Below are 18436 nucleotides of genomic sequence, written 5' to 3' on the forward strand. Positions count from 1 at the left end.
AAACATGGGGTGACCCGGAAGTAAAGGCGTTGTGGTTCCGGTGTCTTATACGTCGCAATATATTGTCATAGGTATGATTAATTATTATTATAACATATATATACTGATCATATATTATAGCATTATTATTATTATTATTATTATTATTATTATTATTATTATTATTATTATTATTGTGTGTGTGTGTGTGTATGTATGTATATATATATATATATATATATATATATATATATATATATATATATATATATATATATATATATATATATATATATATATATAACAAATATTAGACGTTTTATTAATTAATTATTGTGTTTTATTATTATTGCATTTTTTTGTTATTATTAAGTCTCCTTGAAATGCGCATATAAATCAAGGTTATTATTATCATTATTATTATTATTATTATTATTATTATTTGTAATGCTATTGCTATTTTTATTGTTATTTGTATTGTTATTAGTATTATCACATTGACACTGTTTCAAATCATATTTATAAATCACGTTATGATTTAACACGTCCTGCGAATTTTGTCGGAGTGGAAATAAAAGCCACAAATAACAGTACGCTAGTGGTCCATTGTTGGATTAACAAATTTGCCTTAAGCACCTGCTTGATTTCTATGATGTAGTTAAGCCTTATCCGTAAACGAGATTATGTGAAACTAGGTGGCGCTTTAGACCCGCTCCAATAAAAAGCAGGGCGAGCCTTCAGAAAACAATGGCGCACATTCATATTGGGCTTTGCTGCTTTGCATGTCCAAGCAGAAGGGTTATAAATTGGCTATTGTTGCTATAATTCAGACGTATTCATAATAAATGGTTAGTAAAATGTTATCTTATCACGGTGCTTCTTTTTGATATGACTAACCATTGCAGCTTTATTTGTAATTGTAATTAAGTTATTTCAAAGTTAAACTCCTTTTTGTTGGTGTTCCATTGTTTTGTCGACCGTCTGTACAAGCACCTTTGAGGGTAAGAGAGACGATAACTCTTTATCCGCTTCTACCCGACCTCCAGAGAAGGGTGCCATGCCACTGTTCTGACGGCCCATTTTTCCGAAAACCCCAAGAGTTTGAAAAATGTCCCATTGGACATGGACGACACCTGAACCCTAACCCTAACCATCTTTTACTTTCTACCCAAACGTAACCATCTCTAACCTTCTACCTAAACCTAACCATCCCTAAGCTTGTACCTAAACTTAACCATCTCTAACCTTCTACCTAAACTTAAAAATCCCTAAGCTTATATCTAAACATAACCATCTCTAACCCGACATTTTTCTGTTTCTGTTGACTATTGGGATTTCGGAATAATGAATAATAATGGAACAGAATATTGGGCCGTCGAAACAATGGAAAGTCCCCCAGAGAAGGACCTGTTTGCATTATCATATCTACATACAGCAGAGATCCACATGTGCAGTCATATAACATTCAGTCAAAGCAGGTCCAAGCTTATTAATATTGCCTCTTACCGCAGTTGCACTACACCGAAAAAAAAAAAAAAAAACTTGACTCAAAGGATAGAGCCTAATTTAAAATTGGCCAGACATAGAATAGGTACACAGCGGAAAATAAAAAAATTTGAATAGTCGACACAATGAATTCAAGCAAAATACAAAGGAAAATTATATATAACAGTAAAGCCAGCATTATGAAAATTAGAAGTTGAACCACTTCCTCTCTTTGGTCATATATAGCCCGCGTTTCACTATCATTGGAAAACTGTGCAGATCTATGTATGGGTGGTAGAAAAAAAACAAAAGGAACTGAAACAGCAAAAAGAAAGTTGGATGGCTGCTTTGTTGTCGTTGCCGACTCGTTGGGTGAAGGGAGAGGTCCCCTTGAGGACTGCTGATAGTTCCTGATGTCTCATCCATCTTTAAAGCGCAGGCACGCCACTGCTACCAGCCGCATAAATAAAGTATAGCTGGAAACCCTGTTGGAGCTCAATGGCAAACACTCATAAATGCTTTATGTGCAAAGTTAAACTGAGTCTTAACTGTGGAGTACTGCAACCAAACACCTCTTACCTCATGAAAACATCAACTGCCAGGCAGCTGGTCGGGACAGCAGCAACGTCAGCGTCAGGTTGTTCTGTGAAACCAAGGGGAGCCAACGGAACACGGCTGATCACAAAATGTCAAAAAATTGCTCTTATGACGAGGCCGTTTTGTTTTTGTCTTTTTTTCATCTGCATTTGCCATAAAATGACTATGAAATGAATGTTCAGATTGACATGTTAACGCACACTTACTGTGCCAACATAAATACACGACTCACACACACGCACGCACACACACACACGCACACGCACACGCACACACACAGACACACATTTTTTGGGGGGACATAACTAAAAAGCAGATTATGTATGGGAGCTGGTGGAGTATTCTGCTCCAGTGACTCTGCGTGCTACATGAGCTAATGATCTAAGCCGTACCCTGAAGCACCACATATCGATCTCTGTCAGCGACCCATTGACTGGCGCAGGATACGAGTGAATTTGTGTAATGTGTATGGATTGCTCACACGTGTGTGTATGCATGCGTGTGTGTGTTTGGGTGTGTTTGTGAAGAGCTGGGATCTATATTGCGGCTCGTGTGCCACATGAAGGCGTGCGCCAGTGATCGAGAGTGAGTTAAAGACATCGTTCGCATGCGATAGGGAAGGTGCAGCTCCAGGGATGGGCCTCGGAGGCCGACTGGACATTTTCAACGGCTGCCGCTGTTCCATGTCAGCAGCAGGAACTGAGGGGGGCAAGAGCTGGACTTAAACACTTTGCCGACCAGATCGTAAAAGCGGCTGCAGAACCACTCCAGTAGATATCTCCATAATAATGTGTTGAGATCCAATGCGAGAGAGAGAGACAGAGAGAGAGAGAGAGAGAGAGCAGTTTATTCACCTTAGAATTTTACTTTATACTGAGATAGAGATACTAGGATGGCAAGGCTCTGCTGGAATTTCGCCCTAGACCAGCAGGCAATATCCTACTACACAAATATTTAAATGCATCACTTTGCATTCACTTTAGCTACACACTGAAGCATTCAAATTTACACCTGCAGCTAATAACAAAAAAAGTCTTGTCAATATACATGACGTACACCATATACATTTCAGCTGTAACATACGCACTTATCAGGTATATATTTGCCTCAGGGCATATTGTTAACAATTTATAGACAGTGTGGATATCTGTATCCTTCTGAACGTCTACTTCTTTTTTAAATGAATAAAATGAATTTACTAACTCAGGCAGATTTACTTACCTGCCACTGGTTACAGCTTGAATACTCCCAAGTGCTTTTATTATAGCGGTAATAAATTGTGATGAAGGAGGTTATGCCGGCGGTGAACACATTTAAACACTCCCCTGCTGAAACAGGTAATGGTGAAAAATAGTGTTGATATATTATTTGTAGTAGGTTGGAACAGCATATATCCAGTTTGCCTTTTGATAGCGCTGGCACAAACCAATTCCACGGCACTTTCGTAATTTAGCCTTAGCACTGTGGAGGTTTTTAACTGCCACCGAGTGCTGAATTTACTAGTCTGGTTGCATACCAGAGATAAGGTTGCAGGTACAAAATGGTGGACAGTAAAATACAGGCAAATACAGGTTAATGGCGTCCTGTGTTGTTTACAGCCCGCTTTGATGACTACATGTCAAAGATTGAATATAACCTTGTATGTTATTGTGGAAACCTTAACTTTAAGCTGAAGGTAATGTATTGCTTTTCTCATTCTAAAAACATAATAATCATCATTGTAAATACTATCCTGTCATGGGCTTTGCATTTTGTCACGCAACTGAAAGAGGTTAAATAAATCACAACTGGATGTTTGATGATACAAGCTGTATGTTGATTTGTGCCCAAAAAATAATTAAGATTTTCTCTTTGGATTTGATAAATCACAATCAACACATTTTCTTTTAAAGTACCCATGTGTATTCCAACATTTCAGTAGAAATTGCGGAATCAAAAATCAAAAATCAAAAATAGGACTGAAACACTGACTCTATGTTTCTGTTTCCATATCTTTTTTTTTTTTTTGACCCCTTCTACAAATATGTGTAATTTTAGCTGCATAAAAGACAAAAGTTGGAAAGTTTTATACAAGTGAATGGGTTAAAGGACCTTTTGGTGTTATCACTTTATCAGTGTGATTATTATTACACATTGTCCCAACATCAACAGTTAGTTTATGTATCGAGCTTGGTGCGATGTTATTCGGTTGATTCGACTCCATTTTCCTTTTCTGCTCCGACACGTCCTGTCTCTTTGCCTTTTGTGAAAGACGCCAGGCAAACCACAACTGTTTCAAGGCTGATTACGGTCTATTTTGGTGAGAGGGCGTAATTCAACTTATTAACTAAATTTAGCCCCTTGTTGACACGTTATGTTTTCGAGGAAAACATAAATCCCGAGATAAGTCGGGGGTTGTTTTCACGGCCACATTCCGACACGCACGCACTACACTGTGCAATACGCTGTAAGAGTATTGTAGTAGAATTGTAATACTTTAGATTTACTCATCCGTCCATCGTTTAACATTATTTATTATTATTCCATATTATTCCACATTATTACATATTTATTAATTCTGTGTAGAAATATCCCATCTCTCGATGAGATGTTTATATTTTATATATTATATTATAATTTATATGAATTACCCACAGCAGCTGCCTATTCATCAAATGTATCCTATGCATGCAACGCATTTGGTATGTTCTGTATATTTTCTTTTATTTGTTTTTTTTTGTTACGCTGTGGAAATACAAGGGATATAAGCCGTTTGTAAGCCGGCTCTCTGTACACCAACGCGTCAACCTTTACCCAAGAAGAATTCCCTGCGAAACGCGCTTGACAGGGTGACGCTCCGAAGCGTCGAGATGGACCCGGTGGTAAAAAAAAAAAAAAAACAGCAGAAAAGAGGGGAGGGGGGGGGGGGTGTGAGGATGAAGACGAAGACGAAGAATAAGAAGAAGATGCTGATGATGATGATGCTGCTGCTGCTGATGATGATCATGATGATGATGCTGCTCTGCACATCAGCCCCCGCGCGCGGCGCCGGCTTCGCTCTCCTCGTCTCGAGCGCCGTGCGCGAGCCGCAGCCTCCCGTACGCACACACACACACACACACACACACACACACACACACACACGCACGCCGTGGCAGGGTCATGGACGCGGTCCTCCGTTCTCCGTGAACGCGTTTGTTTTTTGTCTTTTTTATTTTTTTTGTTTGTTTGTTTTTTAATGACATGTTTTGGTGCCACCGGCGAAGTAGCGGCGGAAACACCTCGGCGAGCGGGCTCCTTCGCTGCGGCGCCCCAGACCAGCGAAGCGTCGACAGAAAAGGGAGCCCTCGCAGCAGCTAGCTAACGGCTAGCCGCCTCGCCGAGCGCCGCTGCGGAGATAGGCGGGTTTTTTGGGGGGGTGGTGGTGGGGGGGGTATCGGCTGTTTCACCGCGGACACTGGATTAAGGAGCGACCGGTCACCCCCTGGTAAGAGAGAAATACACGCTAAAGTTGTCCGTGGAAAGATGTTTGCTGGCACGGTTTTTTGGCTAGCCAGGCGGCTCCCTGGCTAGTCCCGCTCGGTGGTGAATGGTTGGACTCCGTTTTTCAGATTCGGTTCTTCACGGATCAGTCGGTTGAAAAAAAATTAAAAAAAAAAAAAAAAAGCGAAAACGATTCGTTCCGTTCTCAGAACGTTCGTTCGATCGATTGGTTTGGTTCGACGCACGGTGGGCAAGGGGGGGGGGACCTGTCTCCCCGAGACCGATGGACCAGGCTTCGTAGCGGGGTGGAGGTTTGAGCTGTGAATTGCAAAACAAAACAAAAAAAAAGGCAAAATTTCGTGTTGAGCTCGGACGGATGCAAACCGTCGTTCCTAGAGAGCATTTTTTTATTTTTTATCATGGTCGTCGCTAAAATGTTTATTTTGGCAGAGACGCGCGGATAGTGCGAATCGCAACTCGTTCACTTCGGTTAAAATCATGTTCTTTTTTTGTGAAATGTGGTGTCAGATTCGATGTAAATGACGCCAAACGCCTCCGGTCGTCTTGTCTTGGACTTGTAACCGCTCCGCATTCATTCTTTTCAGTTTGCGAGTAAAATATTCCGTTTTGTGTCGGAGTGATTCTCGCCCCCCCCCCCCCCCCCCCGAGTCATTTAACACGTCGCTCCGCTACGAGCGAATCGTTCGCTAGTCTCGCACCGCTAGTGCCGCTGGAGACGCGCCGACGCGCCGAGGGGTGTCCGGGGAGTGGGGATTCACTCCCACACACTTCCACGCAACGGAAGAATGTGTTGAATACTTTGCCAGAGGTGATAGAATACTTAGCCACATTAACGTTGACCAAAAAAGTGCATTATTTAACGCATGCCGCAGGCTGCTATTTGTCAATTAAAAAAAAACAAACCCCCAAAAAAACAGGTCAAAGTGTGTTTATCTCTTCCAGCGTGATGGTCCTCGCACGGTACTTCCCGGCGGGGTCCATAACTCTGGCCCTGCCTGATGCAAAAGGCATCTGCCGCGTTTCACCGCAGTCGTCCGCCCGTCCGAGCTGTCCATGCAAATAGCACGATCGTAGTGCTGTCATAACGGTTGGTCGTGAATATCTGAGCAGATCGCGATCATTTCATTTTTTTGCAAAATTGTTAGATCGTGTGTCTTTGCAATCTATGCTTTGCATTTCATCAGTCGAGGAGCGGGAAACGACCTGAATTTTTATGTCCCAGTGTTCAATGTCAACAAATTGCTCTTCTGTAAAGGGTAGATAGGTGTAATTACAATGTTGTTCTACAAAATTAACAATAAAAGACGTCCTTAATCGTAATGACAGTCGTCAACTAAAATGTCATTATCGTGACAGCCCTGTGACATACTATTTCAATATCATCAAGATCTGATGTACAGTCTGTTTTTATTTGCATTGCACCACAACGTCTTTTGTACAAAGCCCATTATGATGACAACCGATACTATTACTAACTATTACTTCATCTTATGGAGTACTGTTTGCTACTTATCAAGTATTGTTAGAACATTGGCGTTTCATCTAAAGCTTTGCCGCACACTCATTGAGGGTGACTGTCTGAACTGCCCATATGAAGGTGAAATTTCTTTATCTGGTTACCTTCCAATGAAAAGGGACATCATTCTTGCTTGGGCTGTAGTTTCACATCCTCCTTCTCCAAGGTTAGTTACTTTCTGTGTAATTTAATCATTCAGAGACCCTGCACAGTTTTTATGTAAGCATGCAGAGCTTCTATATCCATGTGCTTATGTGGACGTGTGTGTGTTTGTGTGTCAGTGTGTGCGCACGAGTGAATGCGAGAATGAGCATGTGCTAACAACGCTGTAATTATCACAAGAGATAAGAACATGAATTCACTATCAATCCTGTTATAGTCTGCTGCAGCCGCAGAGAAAATGAAGATGTTGGTTTGACAGGGTACCCATTAAATTAATATGCCATGTTTCTCAAAGGAGTAGGAAGAGAGGGGCATGTATTATTTATCCTGAGTGCACGTGTCTGTGTGCAGGCGCATGAGCCGAGGAGAATATGGTGTGTTTGATGGGAGATATCTACTGTACCAGTTACCTAGCTACCTGTAGCATCGCACCCATGATTCAAGAGCTGATATCTGGCTAGCAGGTGCAGGTGGCTTTAAATATGTTTACAAATATGTAGTGACAGCTTAGTGCTTAAAAAGGAATGATACCTCAGTATTGTAGGTCGGTACCTTTAATCGGGACCATTTCTGACAATTTCTGTCCATTAAGGGGTGGGATTTAAGTGTTGGACCTCTGAACATTGTGACATGAGTGTCATGTTTGGAGCCCATTTACAGCTGTGTGTCTGAGCCCAGCCCTGTGTTAAAGCATGACTGTCCTGCATTAAGAGGAAATGAATCATTTTCCTATTCTCAAGGCTGTCGGCATGATGTATTTCCTGCCCTGCTGGCTACATGTGCCGGGCCCAGCAGCAGATGTGCACCTCTTGGATGGTGTCAGTTCCCTCTCGTTTTGCAAGCACTTGACTTCTAGATGTTATTGAGAAAGAATGAGGGCATAGGCGTAGGTGTGTTTTTTGTTGTGTTGTGATTTTTTTTTGCAGTATATTTTATTTGTGTTGTGCTTTCTCACAAACTGTTAATTCTGTGTGTGTTTGTGTAAGTGCTCGACTTGGAGGGTGGCCATTGTGCATTTGTTGCTGGGAGCCGCTCTGGAACAATAGCAGTATTCTGGCTCGAGTCTCCGGAGGGAGTCGGCTCTATTCGGCGTTCCTGGTGCTCTGTGTGCCAGCAAGTCCTGGTTTGGGATTGGGTTTCCCGAGCCACCTGGAGCTCAGAGCACAGGAATGCTATTGTTCCTTCCTCTACACCATGGATGAATCAGGCAGACGCTCATGCACAAATATACACACTCAGACATACACAATTAAAACATACAATTTGCTTTGTAAGGGGAGAGGTCAGTCGAAACAATGTACAATATTTATACACAATACATCTGCACTGTGTTACTATTCATGAGGTTGTTTTTGATTTGAAAGTGGATTATTGTTTATCGACAACATAATGTAGAAGAGTAGAAAATACAAATATATTGAGATCTTTCTCTAAAACGTGGCCAATACAGATTCACGGTGATGTCCTCAAAACATATGAAAAACCTACATTGTATGAGCATCATTATGCATCTAATCTAATATTGCATGGCATGCTGTTTGTGCGTGTGTGCGTGCGTGCGTGCGTGCGTGCGTGCGTGCGTGCGTGCGTGCATGCGTGCGTCCTCTGGCTGTCCAGAGGGTCACATTAGGAATAGAGTTTCACAGAAGTGGGTCAGCCAGTGCCAATAGGAAGTCTTTCCAGCAGCTGACTTAAGTTGGCTGGAACTGGTAACTATTAGCTAATACGAATGTATAGATAAGTGTCTGTGTGACAGTGCAACGAGACATCTGCCTATTATGCAACAATCTTAAATTCTGTTTCATGCATGCAAGCATAAGCACAATTTTTCAAGAACACGAGAGCACTGTGACCTATACACAGCTTCCAAGTGATTAGCTGTCATTTGTTGACATCGCGAGTGTCTGCCTTGCATTTTGCCCTTTGATTTCTTTTGAATGGCTTTGCTGAAACTAGTAAAATATTGTCAAAGTTAATTATTGTCTGACATTTGGCCTTAGCGATAGTAGACTCGTTTTTGATGATTCAGAGCTTATCACATGTTGTATTTGTCTAAACTGAAAGAATGTAGGTTTTCCTGGATTGATAAAAATGAATAGAAATTTGGCTAGGGATGGACCAATGCTTGGCCACCAAAATATTTGGTCAAAAACAAAAAATAACTGCATAATTACTATGTTGATCGACCAAATATGTGACGCTGTTTTTGTTCCTCACATGCTGGTCATTGATAACATTTTCAAACAAACAATTACCCATGTACCCATGTGTCTACCCAACTCCTGTTCTGTAAGTTACTATTTATGATGCTAATTTCAACAGCACATTTGCTAGCAGTATGAGACCATTTCACAACAATGCCCATCAAAGTTTGTATGTCTATTAAAAGCTAGCTACAAACTGGGAGGGATATCTGTTCAAATGTGAAGTTATAGCACAGTTAAGTTACAGTATTAAGCAACTACTGTGAAGCTGAGAGATATGCACTAAAAATACTGATGGAAGACAACACATTGCGAAAAAAATGCATTCAAATTGATAACTTAGGGAATACTAAATGTTACAGACGTGGACAAATTTGGTGGTACCCTTACAGCACATTGAAATAATGCTTCATTCCTCTTGAAAAGTGATGAAATTAAAAGCAATTTTCTCATGTACTGTATACCTGCATGCCTTTCATATGTCATAGAGTAAAGCAAAGATACTATGAAAAGAGATAAATTATTGCTAAAGAGATCAATTATATTCTAAACTGGCCGGGACATATTTGTTGGTACCCCTTAGAAAAGATTATAAATAATTGGATTATAGTGATATTTCAAACGAACTGTTTTCAGTTAGTTAGTTCATCAGTCATTCAGCCTATTTAAATAGAGAAAAGTAGTCACTCTAGTGTTTGGTATCCATGGACCAGAGAAAGCAAAGGAGAGAGTTGTCTGAGGAGATCAGAAAAAAAATTATAGACAAGCATGTTAGAAGGAAAGGCCATAAGACCATCTCTAAGCAGCTTGATGTTCCTCTGACTACAGTTGCAAATATTATTAAGAAGTTTAAGGACCATGGGGCTGTAGTCAACCTCCCTGGATGCAACAGCAAGAGGAAAGTCGACCCCAGATTGAACAGTGGGATATTGCGAATGGTAGAAAAAGAGGCAACTTCCAAAGATGTACAAGCTGAACTCCGAGGTCAAGGTACATCAGTGTCTGATCGCATCATCTGTCGCTTTTTGAGTGACAGTGGGCTCCATGGAAGAAGACCCAGGAGGACTCCACTTTTGAAAGAAAAACATAAAAAAGCCAGACTGGAATTTGCTAAAATGCATATTGACAAGCCACAATGCTTCTGGGAGAATGTCGTTTGGACAGATGAGTCAAAACTGGAGTTTTTTGGCAAGTCACATCAGCTCTATGTTCACAGACGAAAAAATTAAGCTTTCGAAGAAAATAACACCATACCTACTGTGAAACATCCAGAGGAGGAGGCTCAGTTATGTTTTGGGGCTGCTTTGCTGCGTCTGGCACGGGGTGCCTTGAAATCTGTGCAGGGCACAATGAAATCTCAGGACTAACAAGGCATTCTGGAGCAAAACTTACTGCCCAGTGTCAGAAAGCTCTGTCTCAGTAGCAGGTCATGGGTCCTTCATTAGGATAATGACCCAAAACACACAGCTAAAAGCAACCAAGAATGGATAAGAACAAAACATGGGACTATTCTGAAGTGGCCTTCCATGAGCCCTGATCTGAATCCTATCGAACATCTATGGAAAGAGCTGAAACATGCAGTCTGGAGAAGGCACCCTTCAAACCTGAGACAGCTGGAACAGTTTGCTCAGGAAGAGTGGGCCAAACTACCCATTGACAGGTGCAGAAGTCTCACTGAGAGCTACCGAAATCGCTTGATTACAGTGATTGCCTCTAATGGTTGTGCAACAAAATATTAGGTTAAGGGTCCCATCATTTGTGCCCAGGCCATTTTAGAATGCAATTGATCTCTTTAGCAATAATTTATCTCTTTTCACAGTATCTCTGCTATACTCTATGACAAACCAAAGGCATGCAGGTATGCATGAGAAAATTGCTTTTAATTTAATAATTTTTCAGGAGGAATGAAGCATTGTTTCAATGAGCTGTAAGGGTACCAACAAATGTATCCACGTCTGTATATGTCAAGGCAAACATATTACTGAATCTGCATGTTATACATTTCTCATTCAAGCAGTACGAATCCAGCACTAGACATTGCATATTTTGTTTTCCAAGCGTTTATTTTAGGCCTGCAGGTTGTTAATTAGCTGATTAGCTAGTGTCACCCAATTGCAGCAATCATCTTGATTGGCATATAAATGAAAATATACCAAATACTTTATTTTCTGTACTCAGTGTTTGGTACATGGCCCAGTATTCCCTGAAATTTTGCTTCAACCCAACCTAAAACATTTTTGTTCATCAGTAACATTATCACAGTATTAAGCTGAGGTTTCTTCTTCTTTTTGCCATATGGTGTGCTCCGACGAGGCAGTTCACTTTTATTTCTGTTCTTCCCATTGTCCAGTTGATTTGCCTGTGTCATACATCCACACAGTGGGGATAAGCTGACATCATCAGCTGATTAGGGGCCAGTTGTATAAAATTAGTTGAAGGCAGATTTAAACCTTGGGTGTAGGATCACACTTTGTGAATTGAATCTTTATTCACAGATTTAATGACTTTGTTCACAGATATACAGTATTTGTTGCGTCAAAAGTTGTATGTAAATGAATTCCCATTGTGTATTTATTAGGCATTGCATTAACTAAAACAAATATTTTCTCCGGTTTTCACTAGCTTTAATCATTTCCTAAGTGATGGAAAGATGGACATAAAATGAATGTTATATAAAATCAAAAACAAATCAAAAGCAAAATTCTAAGATCTGAGCATGCCAATACTCTTGGTCTGCCAAGTTCTACACAGTTTCAGCGTGGAGTGAGCAAACATTGCAGTGGCTGTTTTTTCCCTTTTTTTTTGCCAATAAAAGTTAAATTGGTTTGAGCTGGCCTTTCATTGAAGTAGATATTACTAGGTTTGATATAGACAACATAACACAATGGCCAATAACTTAAAACTCATCACTGTTAAAAAATTTTTTTTATAAAAAAATCACTGTTTTCTTTAAATCTATTTTTTGTAACCTGTATTTCACCAGGCAAGTCATGAAGAACAAATGATTTTTTGCAGTGGTAAAACCCACAACCTTATATACATATTTCAGCCAGAGGAGCTGTAGCATCCAGCTTGCCGAACTGTGACACTCAATTACTACAAAAGTGTGAAATCAGGATGTGAAGTGGACTTTAATGTCTCAGACAAGTGATACCCTCCCCACCGCCCCCCCAAATATAATTGTTGACATAGTCGAGGTAGCGACTCGCTTAAGCAATACTCCAAATCACCATAGCAAGTTTGACATGTCGTTATCGTATTGTTCTGTAGCTTACTGCTGCGCTCATCACCTGTTACCATATTAATGAACGGAATTATCACTGTTAAATGGTTATTGTTTTTTGACATGAAAATGTGAAATGTAAGCATTGCAAAAGGCTGCAATACCAGCAATAATGACATTTACACTTGCTGTGCCTTCCACACGCTGCATGCAAATCCAATTGTCCAATCAGACAGGGCCTTCTGTTCATGTGGCATTAAATAGAATGACCAGGCATATGGACACAAGGCACATGGAAAGAGTTCATTTCAAACAGACAAACAAACAAACAAACAAGTGATTTGGATGCATATATATGCATATAGGCCTAAGCATATGATAAATCATCCAGCGGAAATTGCAGGCGCAATCGCAAAATGTTTGGTAAAGATGTGCGGATGATTGGCATATTTTTCCCAAGTTGCCCTTCACAAAATATGAGAAATGTCAGATCCGTGGAGTTCAAACTGAACCAAATGGAAAACTTTGTGTGTATGCCAGATTTTTGCTGTAGTTGGATAACAGAACCCTACATCACCCTCAACGTGCACTTAACCGACAGCAACTTCAAAATGAAAAGCCAGTGTTTACAGAAATAGTTTTGGCAAACGGGAGTTTGCGGGAAGAGCAACCTCTCTGACCACCCACCGCTATTTAGACCACAGAACTGGCCAGTGTTAACCTCATTTGATTTCATTTTCTACCATTTCACTTGACAGACTTTTGTAGAACTCCCTGTAATGACATAAAAATAGTGTATCCTCAATAGGCAATGCTACACAATATTTAAACTTTGTAATAGCCCCAGTTAAAATGTAGTTCCTGACATGGCAGTTTTATGTTGCTATCCTCATATTGTATGACAAATAATCTCTTGAACTTGAACTTGAACTTTTCCATATTGTGTAAGCCTACTGGGTATCATAATGTATGAAATATCTTATCTCCCACTTCTGCAATAGGAGGACACATTACTTCCTCTATTTGCAGAAGTAGGAGATAAGATACAAGATCTAATTTCTGCTGACTCATTGCCAATGGTCCTGTGACACACATACAAATAGATGTCTCCCTTCTCCCTCAGGCCTTAACGCATTTTCAATGTGTGTTAGTTGTTCTTTCGCAGGTACAGTTTGTTTTTTGGTTTCGAGGGAGATGCCATGGAGATGGACTGGATTTAACCTGAAACCGCACCACAACACAAAGGACCTCTTTGTCTTAATCGCCGCTTATTCAGTGGTATAGCATAAAAGCCTTTTCATATTAACTTGAGATCAAGCATTGTCAGTTGTAAAGCCCTGCTTTTAAAACTAAGTGGAGCCACAAAACAATTAGAAATTGAGTAGTCGATTGTTTGAGCAACAAGAAATTAATCGATTTAAATTTCCGTCATCAAAAAGTATGATCAAAAAGTTTGGTTTTAGTCGGCTCGGTAAACATATTAAGCCATTTTAAGATGTATGTTTGGGTTGAGATAAATCATGATGAGCATAATTTTGTACCTGATAAAACCTTTTTCTACCCTGGTTGTATAGTCTAAATTAATATACACTACAGGGTCAAAGGTTTTAGGACACCCAAAGAAAACATACCTCCAGGCAATGTCTGAATTACCTTAGAAGAAAAGAACAAGACAGTAGCTGGGTAGGTAGGCTTCAAATCATGGAATGGCCACCACAGTCTTCAGACTTGAACCCCATCGAGCTGGTTTGGGTTGAACTGGACAGAAGGGTGAAAGCAAAGCAACCTACAAGTGTAACACATTTGTGGGAACTTCTGCAACTGATTTTTCCCAAAGATATTTGCTTTCCATTGTAGAAAGAATGCCGCGAGTGTGTCCAGCTGCTATATCTGCAAAAGGTGGCTACTTTGATGAGTCAGAAAAAACCTTTGGCCGGTAGTGTACTGTATATTAATCAGATAATTCAAAACATAACAGACAGATGAATCAATCATGATAGCAGAGCAGCCATATTTGAACAAATTGGTTTAGAAAGATTGGAAAGGAGTCATAATGGCCAGACTTAGTTATAGACAACGTGTGTGTGTGTGTGTGTGTGTGTGTGTGTGTGTGTGTGTGTGTGTGTGTGTGTGTGTGTGTGTGTGTGTGTGTGTGTGTGTGTGTGTGTGTGTCTGAGAACTATTTTGAGTGGAGTTTTTCTCGCTCCGTCACTCTGATAGCCATATCTAAATTGACTGCAAGCCGATAGATTGCTGAACAACAGGTCCATTGTGTGTGCGCGTGTGTTAAGCCACCGCAAATTTCTTTTCTGTGAGAGACAAATGTCAAGCCTACAGTGTAAATGTGTGTGAGTGTCTGTCTGCACTTGCATGTGCGTGTATTTTATTTGCTGGATGTCTATAGTGTAATCTACTGAGATGTGGGTGAGTGCCGTCGGCTGTGCGGGGACTGGACTGGAGGAGAGTAGCAAGGGGAAGCCTAGCAGGAAAATTTGACACAGCTAGGCAAAGTGGGAGCCAGTGGCACTAAGATTTGGCCTCTGATAACAGTTCTCTGGGACTCGAATTTGAGATGTTTTTATATTGGTAGATGTGATATAGTGACTAGTCCAAACCGGCATTTTGTATGTGTCTATCAGGTCTGGGCGAGAAGTCAAAATCTTCCTACTGGCAACCGTCAGCCAATAACTGGCGATTGTCATTGGGATTATTTTAAGTCTAAACCGGACGTACGAGTGCAGAGTGCGGAAAACAATCACTTAATTAGGGGTTTTAAAAGGATAGCAAAATAAAAAAATAAAAGGATCGAATCGTGTAATCATCCCAGAGAAAGCCTGTCCCGGTCTGTGTCTCTGCTCCCCGGGGGAAGAGGCGGCGGCGGCTGGGGCTCCCACGGGATGGGCCCCCCAAACCCCGGTAACAGGTGTGTGTGTGTGTGTGTGTGTGTGTGTGTGTGTGTGTGTGTGTGTGTGTGTGTGTGTGTGTGTGTGTGTGTGTGTGTGTGTGTGTGTGTGTGTGTGTGTGTGTGTGTGTGTCTGAGTGCGCTTTGCACCACTGCCCTATTCCTCAATTATCTGAACCAAACCAAACCGGTCCAGAAAGAAAGCAGGAAAGCCTATTTCAGAATCACCTGGAAACTGAGTTTACGGTGATTTATTCCGTCTCTTGGTGGATTTCTTCAGGAGGGGAGAAAAGCACCGGGCGCGGTTAAAGCGGCGACCCAGAATACCAGTTTCTATTCAGCACGCTTTGAATGGCGCTTTACAGGTCATTCAATTGGAAAAATTGCCTCAAAAAACAGCCGCCCCTACAGGGCTGGACCCCTCAAAATACAGGAAATGTCTTAAAGTTTTAGTATTTTTTTCTAATCAATTCGGTCGCATTTGTCAACATAAAGCTGTTAGAATACAACAACCAGCTCCTATCTTAGTAGACAGACAGCATTGATAATGAGCATGGCTTCCACCTCATCTGATGGAGAGCTACTTTCAAATGTCAAGATGCAAATTAGAATTTACCATTGTTAACAATGATTGTTTTTGTCTGTGTGGTGAGTGTGTAAGAGAGAGACAGATACACAGGTTAAGTGTGATCAGGCCAAGTGTGACCAGAGGAGTTAGTGTTACCACAGCTCTTGTCTGTCTTGACCTGTGTGTCTTCCCCTCTGGAGATCCAAATTCTGTAAAGTATCAGATAAAACACAAACTACAAAGAATTTTGTTTGGTTACTGTAAGCTTTTACACAGTATTTTATGTTTCATTTTAATTATTACGCTGACTTATAACTGCATAGTATCTTAATCAAAATATAAGGTAACTAAAAATGGCAACCATATTTTCAGTTTTGGCAACCAAAAGCCGATGCCAGGTTGCCAGCCTGGCAACCACTGTTAAAAGTTGGTGTTGAGCCCTGCTCTAATGGTGCTCACGTATAAGGTGCTAAATTAAATGTATCCATCTAAATTCAGCTAGCTTATTAAGCTTGTTTAATGCAGTTAATTAAAGAAGATGGATTGCCCAGTTCTTCAATGAAGCTACATCGTGCAATTACTTTACAATCACAGTTTCTTACTTTGGAACGGGTATTTTTATCACAGTGGAAACTGAATATAATGATCACGGTTAGGCCTGTTGTGATAATTACTATATGGACTCATTGACATCAACGGGGCGTTGCGCACGGTTCCGCGACTCCGATCAGAGCGATCTTTGCTCCAAACAAAGGAAAGAAAAGCTCTATATATATTTTAATTTACTCTGTTTCCCGCTGCTGCTCCGCTGCGGCGCTGATCGCTCCAGAAAAAATCCCGCCCGCATTCTCACAGTCCGGTGGCGAATGCATGTTCCACGAGCCAGTGGTTGAGAACCTCTGCACTAGAGGACATTCCGTCTGTGATGGTCAAATTTATTTACCGCTTTCATCGTCAGTTCTGTGGAATTCTGGTCAAAGGCGCACTCTCCCTGGAGAGTTCATCCAGCTCAAACTGGATGAACTTATATTGAACGTTCATCACATGTGAATTGATTCTCTAACGTTAGCCAAAACATTTATAATCAATCAATCATTTATTTATATGAATACATTTTTATTTTTTTTAATATTCAAAGTCTATTTGAATTCCGTTCCTGCAGCCCCACAACACAGCTCAATGGCTGCTGTGCAGTGATGGTTTGTACAACTCCAACTGCCAGTTCCTATTCATGCATTGCACTTTAAAAAAAAAGATTTCCTTAAAATGTTTCGTTTTTATTAAACACTTTAGATCCTGTCCAAAAATTATCTTAAGTTGAAAATAGATTGAAGACTGATAATTTGTAAAACAGTGGCATAAATGCGTAATGGAGAACGAGCGTTCTCCGCTTTGCTGCTTTTCCCCATTTCCCGCTCTCCAAAAAAAACTAACGTTTTTTTTTATTGTGAATGTATTTATTTTCCTCTGTTTCCTAGTTGAACGAAACAAAAAAAATCCCTCTGCGTCCCATGTCAGGCTCCACGGAGCCATTGATACAATTAGATGGTAATCTGCATGAGAAATAAAGAAAAAGGGGAAAAAAATGGTTATAATAATCATCCGCTTATAGTGATCAATTTGACCCGGACAGACGTGATCGCTATAAGAGGTTTCCACTGTATATCAGTGTTATCAAGGTTGTGGTTGCTTCATTGCTTTGCAGCAGTTAAATAAGAGTTTGTTAAATTAGGTATTGATATGGGCCTAGCTTGTTTAGAAGATTTGTGTGTGTGTTGGTTTGGGTGTGGGTGTGGGTGTGTGTGTGTTTCCTTCCGTGTGTACCAGCCTAATGTGTCTTTGGAACTCTGCCCAGTGATTGATTGTTAACTGTGCATTTTATAGCACCCAATAGAATATTGAATCTCTTACTCTTTTAGACATGAAGCCGCCCAATAATGGCAGGTTCAATAATGATAAAAATCAGCATTAAGGAGAATAGCGCACACGGACGGAAGGCACAAGTGACAGTACGGAATGACAGCTGGAGGAACAGAGCTGATCAGGTGATAATGGGCCTTGTATTTTGGCTGCCGTTTGAGCAGAGAAGAGAGAGCCTGTTCTCTGGCAAACTCTTCTCATGGTAAGAACAGTCAAGAATAGTCTTTGTGTGGGAATAGTAAGGTAGTACAGTCTCTCTGTCTTTCTCTCACACACACATTGGCTCAGTACAGGCAGACAGACAAGTACAGGCACAGCACAGGTAACCTTTTATCATTTGTTGTGAAGTTTACCTACTGGAATATTTAGCAGTTGGACATTGTATGCACATTTCCAT

General features: G+C 40.7%; 1 protein-coding gene across 1 annotated transcript in view; it reads left to right on the forward strand.

Annotated features, from left to right (window-relative positions):
* Positions 1–5045: 5045 nt before the first annotated feature.
* The window catches only part of galnt1 (UDP-N-acetyl-alpha-D-galactosamine:polypeptide N-acetylgalactosaminyltransferase 1), a 55414-nt gene continuing 42023 nt past the window's right edge, over positions 5046–18436 (forward strand). Inside the window, exon 1 of the mRNA XM_080004969.1 lies at positions 5046–5138. The gene's annotated coding sequence lies outside the window, so the exon portion shown is untranslated. The remainder of the gene's footprint in view (positions 5139–18436) is intronic.

This window comes from Zeus faber, assembly GCF_960531495.2.
Source record: "Zeus faber genome assembly, chromosome: 8".
Taxonomy (NCBI): domain Eukaryota; kingdom Metazoa; phylum Chordata; class Actinopteri; order Zeiformes; family Zeidae; genus Zeus; species Zeus faber.